This window comes from Chiroxiphia lanceolata, chromosome 3 (assembly GCF_009829145.1).
Source record: "Chiroxiphia lanceolata isolate bChiLan1 chromosome 3, bChiLan1.pri, whole genome shotgun sequence".
NCBI lineage: Eukaryota > Metazoa > Chordata > Aves > Passeriformes > Pipridae > Chiroxiphia > Chiroxiphia lanceolata.
The window spans coordinates 38872213-38892876 of NC_045639.1; the positions used below are offsets into that span (position 1 = coordinate 38872213).

At 38.7% G+C, this 20664-nt stretch overlaps 2 long non-coding RNA genes across 2 annotated transcripts in view; one reads left to right on the forward strand and one right to left on the reverse strand.

Annotated features, from left to right (window-relative positions):
• Positions 1–4793, reverse strand: part of LOC116784696 — a 125792-nt gene extending 120999 nt beyond the window's left edge. The window contains exons 1-2 of the long non-coding RNA XR_004356208.1: positions 4539–4793; positions 3535–3777 (exon numbers count right to left, since the gene is read on the reverse strand). This is a non-coding gene — a long non-coding RNA (uncharacterized LOC116784696). The remainder of the gene's footprint in view (positions 1–3534; positions 3778–4538) is intronic.
• LOC116784694 lies at positions 1322–18560 on the forward strand. Its single transcript, XR_004356206.1, has 3 exons — positions 1322–1472; positions 2346–2453; positions 17496–18560. It is a non-coding gene; the product is annotated as an uncharacterized LOC116784694 (long non-coding RNA).
• Positions 18561–20664: the final 2104 nt, after the last annotated feature.

Sequence of the window (20664 nt, forward strand, 5' to 3'; positions counted from 1 at the left end):
TATAGCATAAGGTGCACATGGTTACCAGTAGTTGGCTGTGCTGCAGAGTTTGTTTTTATTACTTTGCAGTTTCACAGAAAGGAAGAATCTATCTCAGATACCTACTTGAATGACTTTTTGCTTCAGATAAAGTTTGTACATTAATTATGAAATATTTTAGGGAGGTATTAGTGCTATTCAGTGAAACAGGATGATAAGGTCGTGATGAGTGTGATTCAAGAAAACTGATTTGACTGACTCCCCAGCTTAGGGTCTGTATCTGCCCTTCCCTCTCTGGACTGTTCTGGAATATGGGGTCTAGAAAGAAAATATTACTAGGAGTTGAATAATGAAGGTCGTAATTTAGTTCCTATATCTTCTATAGGTTATAAAACTACTGTGCAAAAAGACTTCTTTCATATTCCTTATATCATTATACCCTGATGTAATGCTGCAGGAGAACTAGTACTTTTGAAAGTCACTGTAATTATGGTGGAGATCTGGTGACGGTGTCAGGAAGGCTTGAAGATTTCTGATTGTTAAGGAAATAGGGACTGCATTATGTAGAGATTTGCTTCTCCTATTAAGAAACAAGTTATAAAGAGACCCTGGACAAACTGTAACACTTTAAAGAAGGCAGTATAAGTGAATGAGAAGGGAGGGGGAAGACTAAAGAAATACATTTTATTTTTCCTGGTCCCAGCAGAAAGTTATTTCCAGAGAAATAAAAATGTAAGTTGAACAATGAGACTCAGTCTCACTGTTACATAGCAACAGAGAGGCAGATAGCATGTGTATTAAGAGTTGCTGTCACAGCCCTTCCCTGGGTAACATCTGTCAGGAGACAAAGAAGCAGAAGAGTTCAGCTTGCTGCAGCACCCCGTGCTCCACAGACAGGCAGGAGGCTGTATCTGATGGTGTGGAAGCCAGGTGACCACCAGCAGGATGGCCAGCTTTGCCATTGCAGGTTATCAACCCTCTGTTGGGTCAATACAAATTAATTCCTAGGTCTCCTAGTTCAATAGAACCTGCCAAAAGTTGGTGGGTATTTTTACTATGTGAACTACTAAGGGAACTAAAGAAAAACCTGCAGCAGAAAAGAGGCAGAAACATCTCAGCAACTTCAGCTGCTGCAGTGTATCAAGTGCTCTCTATTTCTGAAACAGATTAATGCCCACTGTTTATTTAGCTCTCTTGAGAACTGCAACACTTTTGCTTTGCAGGAGTTCTGATAATCTGCTCTTCCCAAGTAAAATTCTCCTGTTGATGTTTCTGTGAAATATGATGAAGAGCAAACCCACTACCAACTCATTTTCACCAGGGTTTGGTGTGAAGCTCTCCATCAGCTTAACTACAGAAAGCCAAAAGAAAACAGAAGGCAAAACCCAAAACAAATGGACCCCTCTTAGGCATGACATTTTGCATAAGCTGGTATTAGAAGAATGAATCACAAAATATCAACAAAATCACTCACAAATTGTATACAGCAAAAGGTAATGTTTGTTCATTTGCATACATTATGTAGTAATGCCAGCAGTAACTCCATTCTGCTTAGTAAAAAATAAGCAACAAATTTTGATTTTACAAGTCCAATAAATAAGTCACTGATCATTGCACAGCTGGAAGCAAGATCAGTTGCCCTTTGCTGCCTGTTTGCTGCAGTCAAGACATTAATTCAAATTTAAATGCTTGCAAAACTGGCAGTTGCACAATCAAAGTTACAGCAGAACTTCTGAAAGCAATTTCTGAAGTTTTTGCTTATTTTCCAAAACACTGTTTTATTCCAGCTCCCTTACAGAGAGTAATTTTCAGTCTTTAATGATTTCTAAACTCTAGGCAATCCTTTCATGTCTAGAATGTGTTTCAATTACTGATCTGATCTGAACCCTCACTAGGTCATATATCTCATCCTCCATTTTCACTAATCAGTGAGAACAAAACAAAAAATAAAATGAGAAATTTAATAGTCTTGTCTCCATGCCTATAAAAATATCAACCCGTATCAGTACCTTTGTTATCCTAACATCAGTTACAAGAGAGAACCAGATTTTCTCTATTTGCTAGTTTTACAGGGTCTGATTAACAGTATGATCACTTTCTAATTGTCCATGGTAGGGGTCATCTAAACAGGATGGTATTGAGTACATTATAAAACTGGGTTTATGAACTTAATGGGTGTAGAGAAAGTGGGGCTCTCAAATATGTACTTCTTCTCATAAATCTAAGAACTAAACAAAAGAATCCAACTTACTGGGAAAAAAAATAAATCATGAAATCTCTTATATTACTGAGGTATTTGATACAGGAGATGACAAATTGAGTAACAGGGTCATCTAAAGTTCTTGTTCCAGGGGTTTGCTTTGCAGCAGTTCCAGGCTTTCCTACTCCTCCGGTCCTAATACAGTTACCAACCACTGCATTTTTTTCTGCATGACTTGGCAATGTTGTCTTTGTTGGCTCTTCCCTGTGTGGAGGTAAGTTAATATCAAAGGGACAACAATTAAAGAAATAATCACGGGCAGATTTTTGCCTGATGATTGAAACCACATTATTTGCCTTAATTTCTGCTGGAGCAAGGCTTTGAATCTCAAGCAGAGGCCAGAGGCTGGCACAGGGTAGATGACCAGAAGGTTTGCTGAGCCAGTGTATAGACAATGTAGGGGCCCTCTGGTGGTCTAGTGGTTAGGATGCGGCGCTTTCACCGCCGCGGCCCGGGTTCGGGTCCCGGTCAGAGGAGTCCCCCGGGTAGATGGAGCTCGTTAGCCCTGTAAGGCCATCCATCTAAGAGAAGGTCACTCTAAACAAACCTACGTCCTGAGGACCTCACTGCCACTGTCCAAGCTTGCTCGGCCCCGGCAGATGAACCTCAGGATTAAAGGGTGGGCTCAGCTCAGCGCACACTGTGTCTCACCTAAAAAATCCACTGCGCAGGCTCGAAGGGCAAAGACCCTTCCCAAATCTTCGTTCGCGAAGACTGGCCATACATGTATAGACAATGTCTTCAGGCCTGTATGCCAGTTTAAGATGCAAAACTTCTTGACTGACCTGACCTCAGTTAGAAGACACTTTTCAGTCACATCTGCTGACTCTCTGAGGCAATCAATCCGTAGTTTGCTTTCATCAAAATGAGTTAGATTGCTTTAATCAGTCAAAACACAGTATGTCTGCAAGTGAAGTAATTTGAATTGAAGCAAGCACACAAACATCTCTATTGCAGGTGAGGCAATAGTGATTTCTGAGAGAAAACATAAGGCAGTAACATAAATGATAATGTTGTCACAGGTTTTAAAAAAAAAATAACCACAAACTGCCTTTAGAGCATGCATGTAGGGTGTAGGAGACTGAAGCTGTGACCAAAGTGTCACCTTTGTCTCAACATGTCGCAGAGATAAGTACTTTCAAAGCAGTTAACCCTTTCCCAGCTACGTTTTCAGTAGTGATTAAATCGGCATTTCAAGGACTGGCACTGATATGTGAATTGCCCCATGACAGGGGAACTCCCTCATGCAGCACAGAGAAGGCAGGATAATAGCAGGGATTGTGGCCCAAAACTACCTTATCAAATCCAGGATGAAACTGCTCTTCTCCTGGCTGTACATCAGACTTCACTTGCCTCTCTCTGGTTGCTTGCAGAGAAACGGTGACTGAGAGTTCTGTGCATTGCCAGTGGGTGGATGCTTGCTACAGCAATTATGCTCAAGAGTAGTTTGGGTTTAAGTAACTGCAGTCAGTCTGCCATGTCACAGAGCAGGTATCAGCTTTGTGATGCTTGACAATGTTTTCTTTTTTTTATTTCACCTTAAAAAATAATAATCATAAATAAAGCACATGTTGGTCCCATTTCTCTTGTAAATCCTGGCTACTTTCTATTGCTCTGACAACATAAACCAGCTGTACTCTCTGATGGAGCACCGAGCAGCCAGAGCATACCAATGAATCCGATCTCAGTAGCTAGTCTGCTCCCAGTAAGGTATTATTTTCTATTTGCCAAGACTAATCCTGCCATAAATACAGAACGTAATCATTTTGCATGCGCTCTGGTATTTTTTAATCTTTGATCACATCTGCACCAGGAAAAATATTCTCTTTTCTTCACAGAAATCATTGAACCTTATAGGTCTGATTTCCCCCATCTACCACGTAGTTGTGTGATTACTGAAGACACATTTGACCTTAATATAATGATCAAACACTCAAAAATCATAGCTGAAGCATTTTCCAATTAGTGGGGTCAAGGATATTGAAGTTTCAATAGCTTGACTATATTTTTGAAGCATAAACATCTGGCAAACAGTCATATAGATTGTTTGACTCTTTGCAATTATATATATATTTAAAGTATTTTAAGTGCACAAAATAAAACTAGCATTAATGTCTTGTCAGCCAGTGGTTTTCAGACCTTTCTCGGTAATGACTAACACTGCTCAAACAGAGTGAACACTCAGTGTTTTCTTCAGCCCAGAAAGCATCCAACTTAATTATATGTGCTTCATTTGGTCACCATTCATTTTGGAGAGCTTTGCCATTCCCTTCTTCCCCTTTCCTATGTTTTCAGTTACCATTCCATCTTGCCATCATCTCTGCCCTTTCTTTGCAGCTGTTTCTGGGCTCCTCCTCTTCCTGGAGTCTCAGGACACCATATTCCCTTTTCCCAAAATAGCAACCTTCTTCTAGGGGACAGGATTCCATCTGTGGTGGTGCTGGACATCTTCTTCCTCCTTTCTCCAATAGCCCCTGACTGTTCTTGCATTTCCCACAGGAAAGAAACACCTCACTTTCCTGCTGGGTGATACTAGGTTTTCTAAAACACTGCAGAAAGGTAGATGTTTAAAAGGGCTGCTAATATTTAATGGATCTAAGAGTGCAAGTCCTCAGAGCGACTTTGAAAATCCTACCATTTGATGGCCTCTTACCTTCAACAGCAACAACTGGTTCTTTGACCTGAGTTCTGGTTCAGTCTTACAGTTAAGTCTTGCTCATCCCTCTCTGTAAAGACTGTGCTTCGTAATTTAAGGAAAGGTAAACTCACAAGCTGAAAAGATCCTGGCAAATACTAGAAACAAACTGAATCACCATTTTCTAGTAGGAAAGCAAAAAGCCAAGTAAATATTTAAAGATCTTAAACTTATTCAAACAGAAACACACAGCCTGCTGGGAGAAACAGGGAGAAACGGAGAGAAGCTGGGGTGATTTGTGCTGCCAGCCATACAGTGGCTTGTTCATGGAGCAGCTGGATCCAACCCTGGCTTTGCACAGAAAAGATGTAAATTGTGAAGGAGCCCAAGCACAACTCAAAACAATGAGACCCACTTGCACTGTTTCAGCATTAAATAAACTGTGCTTTTAAACCCAGGAGATAAGTTTGGGGACACTCACCATTTGATCATAACCAGCTGGGAAGAAACATAGCCAGTTTCCAGTAGGCAAGAGGTCTCTCTTAGCTCAGGTGTCTCTTGATATTGCTGACATGCCTCCACAGAGTTTCTGTAAATCACTGTTCAAACTAATTCTTTTCCATTTTGTGCTTAGATTATGAAAGCACATCAGTGCTCAGACACAGCTCTTCCTCTACCAGACCCTGGCACAAAGAGATAGGGTCACAGATCCTTTCTCCCAACAGAAACAAGGCTCTTGAATTCTACCCAGAGCACATCACTAACTCAAATTAGCTGTCCACAGCAAACAATGGCTGAGACATCTGGCCATCTGGCTATTATGAGCAGCAAGTGGAATTAGCTCCTTTTTTTCCTCATTTATCCTCTCTGGAGACCACCAACACATTCATAGAGGAGGAAAGTGGCACTTCCTGCAATCCAAGAGCCTTTCTAGATCCCACTTCTCTTATACCAACTGCCAATCTATAGAGGAAGGAATTATTTTGCCAATTAATATTACTGTGAAAATCAAGTATAAGTAAAAGAAGAAATTTAAAATATGAATTACAGCAATTGCTAATACAAGAGTAAGGAAATAAATCTGCTTTCTCTGAAAGCTTTACTTTACTTTAAAGCTGTACCTGATACACATCTTCTCTAAGACACATTTTTTGACAAAACAAGGGAATTTTTCTTATTGCTGTCAACTTTAATCCAACAACCTGGCCTTAGAATCATTTACGTTTGAGAAAATATATCTTGATATATTAAATACATTCTTTATCACTTAATAACACAAAATCCTTTTAAGTTTCTACCCTTTTATAATATGTATCCAGTGCTTTCTTCCAATCATCTATTCAAGTCTCAATAACTGACTTAATAAATTTCACATCCCAGTCTTTATGCATCTTAGAAAGATATACATCACACTTGGTTTTTCATGGTGTCTCTGCTATCAGAAAGAGCATAGCTGGGAATCTCAGTTAGCTCAAATGTGCCCAAATTTGGTATTTGTAAAGATATATTTGATCATCTTTCCTCCTGGTCATTGTGCAAAACATTGTCTGCGGATGCACAGGAAAGGCAACCCACAGCACTGGGCATCTTCAAAAATCTTTAAATACTTACTTTCCTGAGACAGATAGGCAAGAAGCACCAGGTGGTGAGGGATTCTCATGAAGAAGATAAAATAAGGCCTGTGCAAGACCTTTAATGTGCAGAGACCAAGCAAAATCTTACATAAAGATTATGATTACCCCATGCAATTAATCATGGAGTGTTGCAATATTGTTTCTGCTCACAGAGATTGAATCCCAAGACAGAAAAATTAATGGACCCACTTTATCAGATTAGGACCAGAGTGTTCTTACTTGTAGGTGCTTTTGACCGTACCCCAGTTAAGACCCTTTTACATCCAACATCCAATAGTGATATTTAGCAATGGACATTTAGCAATATATCAGTCGTTATTTTGATAAAAACAAATTAATAAACCACTTACTGAGTCATCCAACACAGTTGCCATGTAGTCTTGCACTATGAAGAGGACGTTGTTATAGTGGTATCTTGATCCATCACAGAGCATCCCCAGGAAACAGGTTGTTCAGAGAATATAACTTCTCCTAAAGCATTTTACATAAACCCAGCATTTCAAATATATATGAAAAAATATTGAGAGAAAAAAAACCCAGACAAGCCAGAGAAAGGGAAACAGTTCTTCACAACCATTCACCAAAGGTAATAAATGAGTTTGGGCAGCCTTTGTGTAAATGTTATTAAATATAAAAACCTATTCCCATAAAACATATACATATTATTATTTATGTTTTGTGTGACCTTTCTTTTGTCCTTAAAACACTGCAAAATAACAGCTTTTAATAGAGGTATTCCAAGTATGAGCTGATATATAGCTGACTGCCTCCAAAGGAGAGTTGCTTCCCTCAGCTCCTGACACCAGTAAGAATTTTCAACATGTATCTGTCAGAAAAAAAAAAATCCAGACACTATACAATCTTCAAGAAATGCACTGGCATCTATTTAATCTGAAGTTATTTTGGTCATGATGGGCTTTCATAGACTTGCATAGAAAAGAGATGTTGCCATGTTACCTTAACAGTAAAACAGATCTGGGCTTCTCTTCCTCACTTATACAATTAGCCACTGTTGTTCAGTGAAATGGAATTGTTTAACCTGTCTGGGAAACGAGAAAGCATTTTTTTAACATATTTGCCTGTGTGATCAAAATCCCTCAATATGCCATTTTTATTCCAAACTGTATTCTATCACACCTCCAAAGCTTTTCCAAAATCTGACTTGAGTTTCTGATATATAAAACAACTCTGAAAGTTATAAAAGGAGAAAATAAAACAAACATTCTTTCTTTTTTAGCAGTATCTTTGAACATTTTAGGTGGGTTGGGGATAGTAGGATTAAGGTCACTTTCTGCTGCTTGTTTCTGGCATGCTGTGTTGCAACACGTAATAGCACTTTCACCAGATAGAAAACACTTCTGAGATTAGCAGAAAAATTAGTAGAAGAATCAACAAAAATATGAGCATAATCTGTCTTCATTGAGTTATTAGGTAGCCAAATAATTTTTTTTCTTATTCTGTCTCTGTTTCTCTTCCACCATTTTTAAAACCTCCGTCTATCTTTGCAAAAATGCTCCTTTAAAGGGAACTTTTGCTATAGTTTTTGCCTCGGTAGAACTGTGAATTGTCTTGGTACGTTCTCTGGGAATTAGTTATTGTCTAGTGATAACATTTGTGCAGCTTCCACAATTCACAGAGTTTACTGCATTAGGCTATTTCTCTACATAACTATCACAAAAGAATTATTCAGCCAGAGGAAATGAAAGTAACTTTTAATACAAAAGATGCCTTCTAGTTTAAATGTTCTCTTTTGATGTGATTTTGTTTTTAACTTGCTTTGCCCAAGGCTGTATTATAGTAAATAATGTCATTATGGTGAAGCTCTGAAGCTCAAACAGGCCAGACAATTTTCACAAAGAAGAGGTTCTGCAGAACAGCTCATCTATTAAAGAAATGCCATGAAACCTTTTGTTTACTGTAGATTTAGCAATATAATTTTACAGATCTTTTTGGCTTAGAGGCAATTATTTGACCAGTCCAAATGATACTATAATTTAAATGCAATTTAGTTTTTATACTAGGATACAAGTTCTGTAAAGGCCTGCAAGTGCAGCCCAGCTAACAAAGAGGGGCAAGGTAAAACTCTACAGCACACAGTATGGTAAGCTGCCACGGTAACAAATATAGGGCAAAACCCTGTAAAAAAATGATTTTGAGTCCTTGAATATCTAAGATCCCATTATGAAAAAAGGTAAGTACATTTTCAGAACCTCATATTTTCAAATTCAGTTATATGTCTTATTTCCATTTTAGTTTTAAGATTGGAATTGGAATCAAATATTTAAACTTGTAGTAATGATAGTTATGATCCAAATAACTGGGATAAAGCTTGGAGAAGGTCCATGTAAGTTGAATATTTGGCTAAATCTACCTGACAGGAAACTCTTTGGATCTATGGAAACTCTCTGAATCTATGGAATAATTTTCCCATGTGAAATGAATCCAGGTCTGCCTTCTGGCATATTTTAAGCTAAATATGATAGCGTCAACTTTATTCTGAAACTTTCCAAATACTGAATGACTGAATATATAGCTCATGAAAACAGTGCTTTGCAGAGATTTATGGTGTTCAATCTTTTTTAATTACAGTCTTTTTTTTACAGGGACCAGATCATAAAAAATTTCCTCAGCCTGTAGCCTAGATTCAACTTCTAGCTACAGCATTTTGGTATTCACAGAAGGGAAAAAGAAAGTAATTATCTCTAATAAATAATAAATATTGCATTTGAAGTTTGTATTTACCAAAACAGGATTATTCCTTCTGCTCATTTTGGGCAGCTCTCTAAGTGATAACAAGTTCCAATAACTTTCCTGGTGAACAAAGTACCTAGTTGCCCATGTCTTCCAGTGGAGAATTTGGGGTTTAGGGCCCACATATTACAACAAAGTGCTTGCAAATCCATTTGTTCATGTGTGTAAAAAAACAGGAAAGTTTACAGATGATTATGCGTCTGGAAGACTTATACTGAATGTTTCCTTAAAGCAATCTCTGAAACTTGTAAAGAGAGGTAATGCATTACAATAGAGTAATTACGTTTAATCTCATTCAGACTGGTTTATGACTCAATTGCACAAAAATTCAGCAAAGAGCAATGGAGGAGATGTGAAAGAAAATAATTCCACTAATCTATATTCTTTTTTTATGATTACGGAATATATGGGACCAAATTACTAAGATGATTTAAAATATCATAATTTCATTGAAATCAATGGTCTTACATTCATTGCATCATTTGAGATTGGAGTAGCTGGCATTTAACAATGCATTGGAACCAGCCAAGTTTGCAGAAAAAACCTAATTTTATTAATATAATTTGTTTTCAGCACATATATCTCAGAACCTTCCTTCCTTGTATGGATCAAAAAAATAAAAAACATTAAAAATTACTGAAGCATATAGTGGTGCTACTGAGAACAATGTGAACAAAGGTAATTTTCTTGAGAGTTTATATATCATTTTTCCAGTTTATAAAGGCAAGAAAATGCTTGCCATAATCTCAGCCATAGTGGTGTCTTTGACTATAATAATTCTCAGCATTCATTGGGGTAGCTCTGCTAGTTTCAACATTTAGTGGCTTGGACTGAGTTCATGTCTATTGCACTACACAGTTACACAAAACATATTGAAATTCACTTCCTATAGTTTTCTAACAAGGCAAGTGCACATTTTAGTGGGGTGATCATACCCAACAGGCGTCTGATATCCAAGGGGTGAGTTCTTAATTCAGCTGCGACTCAGTTTTTACATTTCTGAAATGATTTTGTCCTCTCAGGATTGCTGCAAAGGAGAGGTCTGAAGAAAGTGCTGCATATTGCAGAGAATATTCATTACCGGTCAAATTGTTGATACTAAAAACTTGACTTTTGCCCTTCCACATAAGGGCTTAAAGAAGTTCTGCATTTAGCTCCATCAATAGCCCAGAGACAGCAATGCCTTTTTCAGAGGAACACAGTCTCATTAGCATTGAAAAGTGTTTCCCTCCTTTGCCCTTTATGACAGTGAGAAGCATGCGTACAGAAATGTTGCAGCATGCATTTTACTCCCCTTTTAGGATCATTATAGTTTGGACTGCATGCCAATAAGAATTTCCTTGCAATGTGATATCAACCAAATTTCAAATTTTCAGCCCAGGTCATGTGTATTTCAGTACTTACTCTTTGCTTAGGCAAAATTTAGAATATCAGATATTTTCACATAATAAAAAATTCCAATAATTTTTGTTCAAATATGCTGAAAGTTTTAATTTCAAAAGTGCTGAGCAAAAAAAAGCTTCCAATTCAGACCAGGGGTGATGCACAACATTTTATTTCAAGTATGTTAAGTTGCAATGCTTTTCAGGAGTTGAAGTGTAAGCCACCTCATCAGACTGTCTCTTCATTATTATGTTCATCTCAGAGTATATAACACAAAATTGTTCAGGTGGGAATTCTTCATTATGTTCTGGGCTGTGTAATCCTCTGAGGAGTTCAGCTCATGGGGAAGAGTGCACTCCTGAACACCCTGGGAATTACTAGGAAATACCATTTGATGTTAGGTTCATCCAATTAACCAACCAATTCAGTCTTTGAAACTGGGTTGAAGCAAAACAATCCTCCTTTTTATTTTCTCGGTGTAGAAGTCTAGACTAGCAAAACTGCTGTTGCATTTTCAACCTTTTTAAGAGACAGAATAACAATTTTTACTTTCTTCCTGCCTACATTTGGACTTTCAGTTACATTATGGGGAGTAGAACTCTGCAAAACATGGAAAGATTAACAGATTTCAAAATTGCCCTTTGTCTTTCCCATTTGACTTCTTAAAGAAGGGCAGTGAAAAAGCAATGCAAGTCAGGCATTCAGCTTCATAAATAAGAGTCTGTACAAACGGCATAATAGAAAAAATTGACCTCTGAGCTAAAGAGTTCATTTGCTTCCAATAACCATATTTTTAGAGTACAATTCTGGGGGGGGTTTACCATTTTAATGACTTGTGTTATTTTGCCCCTGAAAATACCAGCCATTTCCTGTATTGTGAGCAAAAACGAAGGGAAGGCTTAAATCTGAGGACACGTACTTCCTTACAGTGTGTGTAATCTCATTGCAAGACTACTTCAATGAGAGTAAAGCTGCTTAGCTTTAGACTCATGGAATCACAGAATAGTTCATTAGGGTTGGAAGGGACCTCTGGAGATCACCAAGTCCAACCTCCAAAACTTTATCAGTTTTGTAGATGGAGGTGATTCCTCACCCCTGCTTTGATATGCAGATCTTGGTGTCATATTATTTCATTGTCACAACGTTGCTGTTGTGGTTTCTGGGTCTTGCTTTTCACCAGGTTCAGGAAAACCTGGCCACTGGGGAAAACTTTGAAATTCCAGGAAGTTTCTGACACTCCTCATGGAAAATTATTGAACTTGAAGAGGAAAAGGTATTTTCCACTCCATTCTGACAGGCAGAAGTGCTATAGATGATACTTTCATTGTTAAATGCATTTAAATTAATATGAAGCAACCAGCTCTATCTCAAGAAACATTCACAGTTCTTACAAATAATCACTTCCTCCTGAATCAGGTGATTCACCTTCCAAATTTAGCTTTCTGTGAGAATGAAAAATAACAGAAGTTTTCCCCAAATCACCCAAATTATGAATTCTACAAAATTCCATTAATTTTATTTCTCAAGTATGCTTCTAGGCAATGGGTCATTTTTACCTGCCCCTACAACCTTTCTAGCTATTTTACACCAAGTAAGAAACAAATAACCTTGTCTGCCGTTGTTACAAGTCACCTTAATACATATTAACATTTAACCAATTCCACTGAGTTAGTCCAAAGTTCTTTAATGTGCTGAATTATTATCTAAAGAACACTGGGAGAACTTTGCAGCAGCAGGTATAAAGCAGATGTAGGCTGGCAGAGCTCCCCAGCATGATTCATGTCAGCTGAACCTCTGTTAATGCTTGAATGCTTTCTTAAAATGTGACTCCACTTTTGATCCCATTGAGGTAGAAGAAGCTTATCTGGTCCTTCTCAATCTGCATAACAAGTTTTCTCATGAGGCTTCCCAGCTCTGCAAACGTCATCAGTGTTATCATTAGGAGAACAGCCTTTCTCACAGTACTTAGGAACTTGCTTTGCTAAAATCAGGAAGGGAGGTCCTATGAAAATGGAAAATAACACAACATAGGGAAAGTGACTCACAATATATTGAGTTCTTAAAAGGTCCTAGATGAAATGATAATAATAATAATAACCTTCACTTTCCAATAACTGAACCAAACCTTTTCTTTAGGCTCAGACTGAATTTATTTCATGTCAAACTGGCTTCTGAATCACTCAGAAATGCTTCATCTGCTCTAATATCTTCCCTCATATGATGCAATGGACATCCCATTTGGACTTCAGCAGTGTGAGTTCAAGGCTACTACGTGGTTGTCTTGTTTTCATGTACAGCTGTGTTATGAGGATCAGTCTCATAACACAGTGTCTTTTGACAGACAGATTGAAGACCCAAAGAGAGCAGATAGCTAGATGTCACAAAAATGTAGTTAAATATAGAAGCTTCAAATATGTCATTCCATACCAGTTTTGTTTTGTTTTGTTTTTTTTCTTAACTAGTCACTTGCAGTATTTTGTTACAAGATTTCCTGTGGTGTTTATTCTAACTGAAATTGTGCTCTCTCACATGAATACTTATGTGCAAATCTTGAGAAAAATCTGGATCAATCTGTAATGGGAAATTGTCAGTGTACTGAAGCCAGCACCTGAGGTGCTCTGTCTTCTGTCATTGCTGCAACAACTTGTATCTGATGTCTTCACAAGCAGGCAAGATCCAGGCAGCCAGTCTTGAATTAATGGTTTCCAAGACTTCTTTTCTCAGATCTCTTCCATGGGAAGAGACTTGTCTCCTTATCTACCATGTTATTTGTTCTTTCAAACATCATAATGCCCAAAATTTCACAAATTATTAAGGAGTTCAATGCAATTCAGAAGTTCTTTGAATTATTTTTGTTCTGAGTAATTATAACTTGCTACTCTTATGGAATTTAAACAGATGGCAGATCATTTAAGCACATGTATATCTTTAGGCACAAAACATTCCCTGGGTCTAAAGAAACTACTGGAAGATGTAAATACCTGTGTGAGTGCCCCGGGGGTTCAGATCTTGTGACTTCCTGCTTGGAAGTACATAGACTTTGCCTTCTCACCTGGCAAGGATGTGTAGGGACAGATTCATGAGCATTTGCAATCTACCCATTGAATTCAGTGAAATAGCTAATACTCTAAATTAGGTACCAACTTGACTCCTCTGTTGAAATTAGTCCAAATAAATAAATAAAGATCCTTAGAGTATTTAATTGGACACCTCCAATTCTGTCTGTAACTCTGAGCTACCCTGAGAGTCAGAGGCCTTTTCCACACTATCTACAGAAAGAAGAAGGAGTGCACAGTTTGAGATGTAAACAAAAAAGCACGCACGCCAAATACACAGCTGCTTAGACACAATGAGGAGGAAACAGGAAAAAGGATGCATGTTTGAACTCCTGTCTTTCTTTCTTGGAAGCAGTCCTGACTCAAATCCAGATATCATATACACAGGAAATACAACCATGAAGCCTCAAGGCTCTGCTGGTCTATCTGTAGACCTGATACCAAACAAGCTTTGCCCACCTACACACTCAGCCTGCCATAGGAAAGGAAAGAAAAGATTTTATACAGCAACCAGAGAAGGGCCGGGTGACAAGAGCTGTGTCTGTGCAACCCCTATCACAACAGCACCTGGGCCGGTAACAGGGCTCCCAGGCACCACTGTAACACACCCCAAAATCTGCTCTGCAGCAGATTGCATCTTGGTGTGGCATTATAGCCCACCTTGGTAAGACCTGCAATCCAATCAGAGAATGCTTACAATGCAAGGCATTATGCAAGCTGTCATGCAAGTCCAACTGCTGGCGCCAGCTGTCTTGGTATTGATTATGCTAAAACCGTCTTGGTTCACCAGACTTCAAATCAGATAAGCTGGTAGCTGGCCTGCAAATGCATGACTAGCAGTCAATCACTTCATACTATAAAAGTTCTCTTTCAAAGAACTCTCATGCAATCAGGTTCTTCTGACATAACCCTTCTTGGTGTGTATGTGTGGAGATTCCTCCCTTGGGTGGCGATGCCCTCCAAGGATACTCCTCGAAGCTGAGAGAAAGATATCTCCCCATGAGTGTTGGTATGAGTGAGTTAAATCAATCTTTAATGAATAATTATTTTTTTTTGCTAGCTTTAATATAATTGCTTCAATATAGTGCACTGTCCTATCTTATACTATACTAGTAGTTTTAACACTTGTATTGTGTAGTAAGCAATTCTGATTAAGATCTTTGTCTGATCATTTTTAATAATAAATGGTTCATTTTATATAAATACTCTCGTTTTGCCAATCATTAAAACCTGCAGGACAAAAGTCATTCCATCACACTTCTATAATTCCTTAAATTTAAACCATTGACATAATCCAAGGCTAAGATTGGATTCAGCTGCACCTAGACTCCTCTCTGAGAAGTTTAGAAAGCAAGGGAGTCCTTTCTGCACCTTGTGGCTCAATGGCAGGGTTTTGTTTGGGGTTTTTTTTAATAACTTCTGCCTAAGCCTTCCACTCCCACCCGCGACACTTGTCACACAAAACCAAAATGTGGCTGTGCATTTTCCCATGGCAAACTCAGCTGTATCTGTCAGAGCAGTGCAGAACTTACATTAATTTGGAAAATAGCAAAATGTAGGAAACACGAAAGTGTCTGCACTTCTCATATGTCTCTGAAAAATTTCATCAATCATTCCACTGCCTAAACCTTAAGGATTTCTACCAGCTAAGAAAGAAAAAAATCTAGGGTGAGGAGATGACAATAAAACAAAAATACCTTAAGTCGGGGGGGGGGAAGAATTTATAAATAAAAAACAACTTTCAAATTCTTCCTTTTAGATGAGAGACATTCCCCTTCTGAGCCCCAAATACTTTATAGGTTAGAGACAGAACATGAAAAATATATTCTCTCTCCTCTCTTTCTGTCACTGTTATGTTGAGACGGCCAAAGCTTCTTCCAAAGCAGGGACAGGATAGCAAGAAGGCTGGAAGAGATCTTTATTGTAACAGGTTGCAGACATTTATACTTTTCACACAACGCACATGTCAACTTACTATTGGTGCCTTTTATGTAAACATACATCAGGTCATACACAAGTCAACCTACTCTTGGTACTTTCATGTAAACATACATTAGGCCATACACATGTCAGTTTACTATTAGTGTCTTCATGTATAAATACATCAGGATTGGCTGCAAAATAGTAAACTCTTTCTGACACAGCTTTTGTCGAGTCATGATGATTTGCAGAAAGTCCAGGAAGTCCGTTTCTGTACTTCCTGTCTTCCATCTTCTTACTTCCTTCTTACAGACTTGTTGCTGTCTCCAGCATCTTCCAGTTCCCATCTGTCAGTCATCACTAGAGAGCTGCAGATCAATTCTGTTTACAGAGATGCTATTTAGTTTTTGGGACAGATCCTCTGGAGGATCCAGACCCAAAGGGTTTTGCAACGAATGACTATAAACTCTTTAGAAGGGATAGGCAAAGAAGGAGAGGTGGTGGGGTAGCCACGTATGTTAGGAAGTGTTTCAATTGTCTAGAGTTTTATGATGAGGATGATAGAGTTGAGTGTTTATGGATAAGACTGAGGATGAAGGCCAGCAAGTCAGATGCCATGGTGAGAGTCTGTTGAAGACCACCCAACCAGGTGAAGAGGCAGAGGAAATAGCAGCTGGGAGGAGTCTCGTAATTGCCAGTCCTTGTTCTCATGGGGAAATTACCAGATATGTGCTGGAAATACCATACAGCAGAGATGAAACAGTATAGGAGGTTCCTGTAGTGTGTGAAAGAAATCTTCCTAACCCAGCGAATGAGTAAAACCTGTTGCTTGTGAAGAGAGAAGGATTGGTAGGTTATGTGACAGTTGGGCACAATGACCATGAAATGGTAAGAGATTCTTGGAGAAGTAAGAAGAGGGGTCAGCAGAACTGTTCACTTGGGCTTCTGTAGGGCAGACTTCGGTCTGTGTATGAAAGTAGTTGTCAGAGTCCCTTGCCCTCAAGTTGCACCAGAGGAGGTTTAGGTTGGATATTAGAAAATTTTCTTCACAGGCACAGTTGTCAAGTATCGGAACACACTGCCCAGGGAAGTGGTTGAGGCATCATCCCTGGAGGTATTTAAAAGACATGTAGGAGACATAGTTTAGTGTTGGACTTGTCATTGCCGGGTAAACAGTTGGAAATTATAATCTTATGGGTCTTTTCCGAGCTAAACGATGGTATGATTCTGTGAGGGGATGAGGAGGTGCTGATAATTGCCACACTGCTTGCACAGCTCACTTCAGCAGCCACACTCCAGAGTTAATAGTTTATCTTCCACTTCTGCAGCCTCAGAAGGAAGAGGAAGATGGAGCATACAGAGTCCAGACTGCAAGAGACTTCACAGCTTCATCTCATCCTTTCTATCCATATCAGTGTAAATATATTTTAGCAATCAGTAACTTTCTAACATCACTTCTGTGACTTAATTTGTGCTATAAGAAGTATAAGCACAATTTTTTTTTAAAAAAGTACAGCAAGCAGTCTTTAGATATAAGTACTATTTCTAGCAGTAGAAAACTAAAGAGAGTGGAAAAATACTCACGAGTAGCTGAAACTGGTAATAAAATAGTAATTGTTACAAGTTTTCATACATAAACTAACCCACACTAATGAAGGATTAGTTCCATATGCTTGTTTTCAAAGTCACATGCTTTGTTTAAAGCAGAATAAGCAATAGAAGAAAATTGGCTTCTCATTATGGCATCATATTTTCTTTGTGAAAAAGACACAAAATTTCTTATGTATCTGAAAAAATGAAAGAATAAAAGGATTACATAAAGTTTTCTGAGTTATAATAAAAATGGCCATCTTTTACACTTCGCTTTTCATCCATAGGTATCAGGGTCAGGCTTACTTATTCCATTTGCCAGAAGAGAAAACAAGCCACAAAAGACAGAGTGACTGCCCAGGGTCATCCCTCAGGCTGACACAGCTTTGGAAATAAATATGAGTTTCCTGAATCCCAGCCCAATGTTCTGTCCTCAGCAATAAATGAATGGTCATCTTAACCACCAGAGGACAACATTACCCAATCACTTGCATGTCTCTGAAACTGAAGGCCCTCTGGAAAACACAAGGTATTTGCATTTCAGTGGTCTCTGCAGTGTCTGACACTTCCAGTGTTTGTAAAGTCATTTTTTAATGAAATGTAGTGATTACCTAGACAGAAATGGATTACCTCCATAATTAGTTGTAACAAAATTTACCACTCAGATGCTTTCCTACATATTAATATGGTTTTGAAACTTTCACTCTGGAGACTTGTTCTTGATAGGTTTGGTATCTAGTCAATATTTTATAGGCAAGATTTTAATTCAATAATACTTTAAGTGCAACAACAAATTTGACAAATGAAGCATCCGTGTGAAATATACAAATTAAATTCTACATGGAGAAGGCAAATCTGAGGCTGTCTGAGCAGAGATTATAACAGCAGTATGATTTTAGACATAACACTGATGAAACTTTTGGAAAATATCCTTCCTTTCTTCATGAGAAAGTAACTTGTAGGCAGATGTCTACACATCTTTAAAGTCTGGAGACTCGATTTCTTTACAGAGTAATTACTAGATAACAAAATTTTAATCACTGTCTGGACCATTAAACTTTGGTAAAGGTGACTGAAATGATCTCAGGGGAACCAAGAGCTTGTTTAGAACAGGGATATTAAGCAGCAGTAATGAAGTAACACAGCGGGAGTGTGAGTCCCAAGAGAAAATATGTTACAATGACAATGTTTATTACACATCTCAATTACTTTGTACTATGCACTTCAGCTTTCTGCAATAGAAATCTACCACTGCTTCAGATCTCCAGAAGCCTGAAGCGCTACAGAGGTGTCCTGAGTGCCTTCTCTGGTCCTGAGACCAGGTGGCACAGTCTAGTCATATCCATACTGAAATTATAAACTTGCTGTGGAAATAGGATGGCCATATCCAAACTGCCCAGAGTTAATAGCTTATCCTATATTAATTCTCAAATTGTCCCAGGAATTACCTGGAAGACTGATAATATACTACAGCTGTACATGGGACTGTTTGAACAGTTTAGCAGTGCAGGCAGCCTACTTCTGCCCCTCTGGCTGCTCATTTACTAGTCAAAACAGACCCAATGATGATCTCCTAGCAAAAACAATATGCTTCTCAGGTGTGATGGACAAAAAAAGAGCTGAAAAAAGATGGACAAAGAAGAATGACGAATGGAGAGGGAAGATAGGGCCAAAGTTCTTAACTGGGAAAGCTCTGAGTTAGCAGTATTGTAGATAAACGTGAGTAATGCAGGATGGAAGGAGAGAGGAGGCTGCAATAGTCAAATTACGAAAGGTTGAGGGATGGAACTAGATAAGGGTTTGGAGCAGCGTCTGCATTTTAGAGCTACTAGGCAAGAGGAATCTTCGAAGTTCAGAGTCAGCCATGGGCAGAGGCTCAGCTGAAGACAAATCTGAGGTCCAGGGAAGGTGGTGCTATTCTTGGTGAGCAGAAAGGAAGTAGCAGGGAGGGCTAAGGAGACAATGTACTATTGATTAGGGTTATCCACCACTAAGCTGGATCCCCACAAAGCAGAGGCAAGCACATGGCCTGAAATTCATCTGACTTGACTTAGATACCTGAACACCTGACAGTCTCCCAGAGGTTCCCAGTTGTGAAGGAAGCCTGCAGTTCATCTTCAATATTATCCAGAATTATTAAAAGAGACACAGAGGTCAAAAGAGAAGCAAAAGTGTCTAAAGAAGCTGGCCAGATTGAGAATATTACCCCAACAATACATATTAAAGTGATCGTCCCTGTCCTACTGATGTGCTGGTGAGGCAGACCTTCAATGCATCCAAGCTCAGGAGGCAATAGTGGGTGTTAAAATTATTCAAGCTGCCCACTTTGCCAAGTATTTGTGGTTAGAGATGCTGAAGTGCTGCAAGTCAAAGATCATGGAAGCTACCAGGAAACCCTAAGAGCGCCTGAGAAATGGGTTCAGCGTCCCTGTACCCAATCCAGCTCTTACTGCTGACATCTAAACTAATAAGTAAGATTAATAGTGCCAGCATCTTGGCTACATAATTGTAGCCTCTTTACTGCATAATTGTTGGAAGGTGATTAACATGGTTTTGGAACAGGGGCTAATAACACTCTCTTAGGCAGTTCTCAGGGACAATGTTGGTTTCTGATGAGCCAGGGACCATTTCCAGTAGGCCATCTGGATACAGACCCTCTGTTTTGAATTTAAAAATAGAGGCACAGTAAAAAAATTCTGGTTGGGTTTGTTGCCTAAAACTGGGAGAAAAAAACTCACCAGGCCATATTAGAATAAGTAAGATAGAGAGCAGGTCTTTAATGAAGGCCTTTTGGCGCAAGGAGTACAAAGGTGCGCACCCATGTCCAGGGGTTCCACAATTTATGGTCCAATCCAAGAACTATCTGCTCCCAGATCCTCCCCAAATCTGCCCCCCTGGTACACCTTTCTGGAATTGAGTCAAAGGTCTCAAGATCCCTTTCTTCCTCATCTTCCTCTTCTTCATGGCATGTACTGTGTCTGTAGCTTCTCCAGGGTTCCAGGCTTGAAGGTTGCTTTGACTACGATGGTATCTTCTTGTTCCGGCCTGGGGTGCATATGTTCTTAAACAAGGTGTATTTACTATAGTCCTACATTGGAAGGAGGCTAAACAAGCCTAAAGAATTTAGAAAATTTGATATGAAGTGGGGAATTGGGTTTGGTAAGTATTAACTACTATACTAAAGTGTGAGAGACTATACAACTATACTAAAAACCTGTATTTACTACAAAGCTACTTTAAAATCTATGAAAAACTAAAATATCCTAAAGATCTTACGGCATCAGGTTCAAGGACAAAGAACAGGTTCTGATACTGTTCAGTATATTATTCCAGATGTATCCAGACTCACTATTCTGGGATGAATAATAGTTTTGCTACTAGCAATTTTGATGTTTCTTAACAGGAGTTTAACCTAGATAAACTTCATATTGGTAGCTAAAGGTATCATCTAGGAGC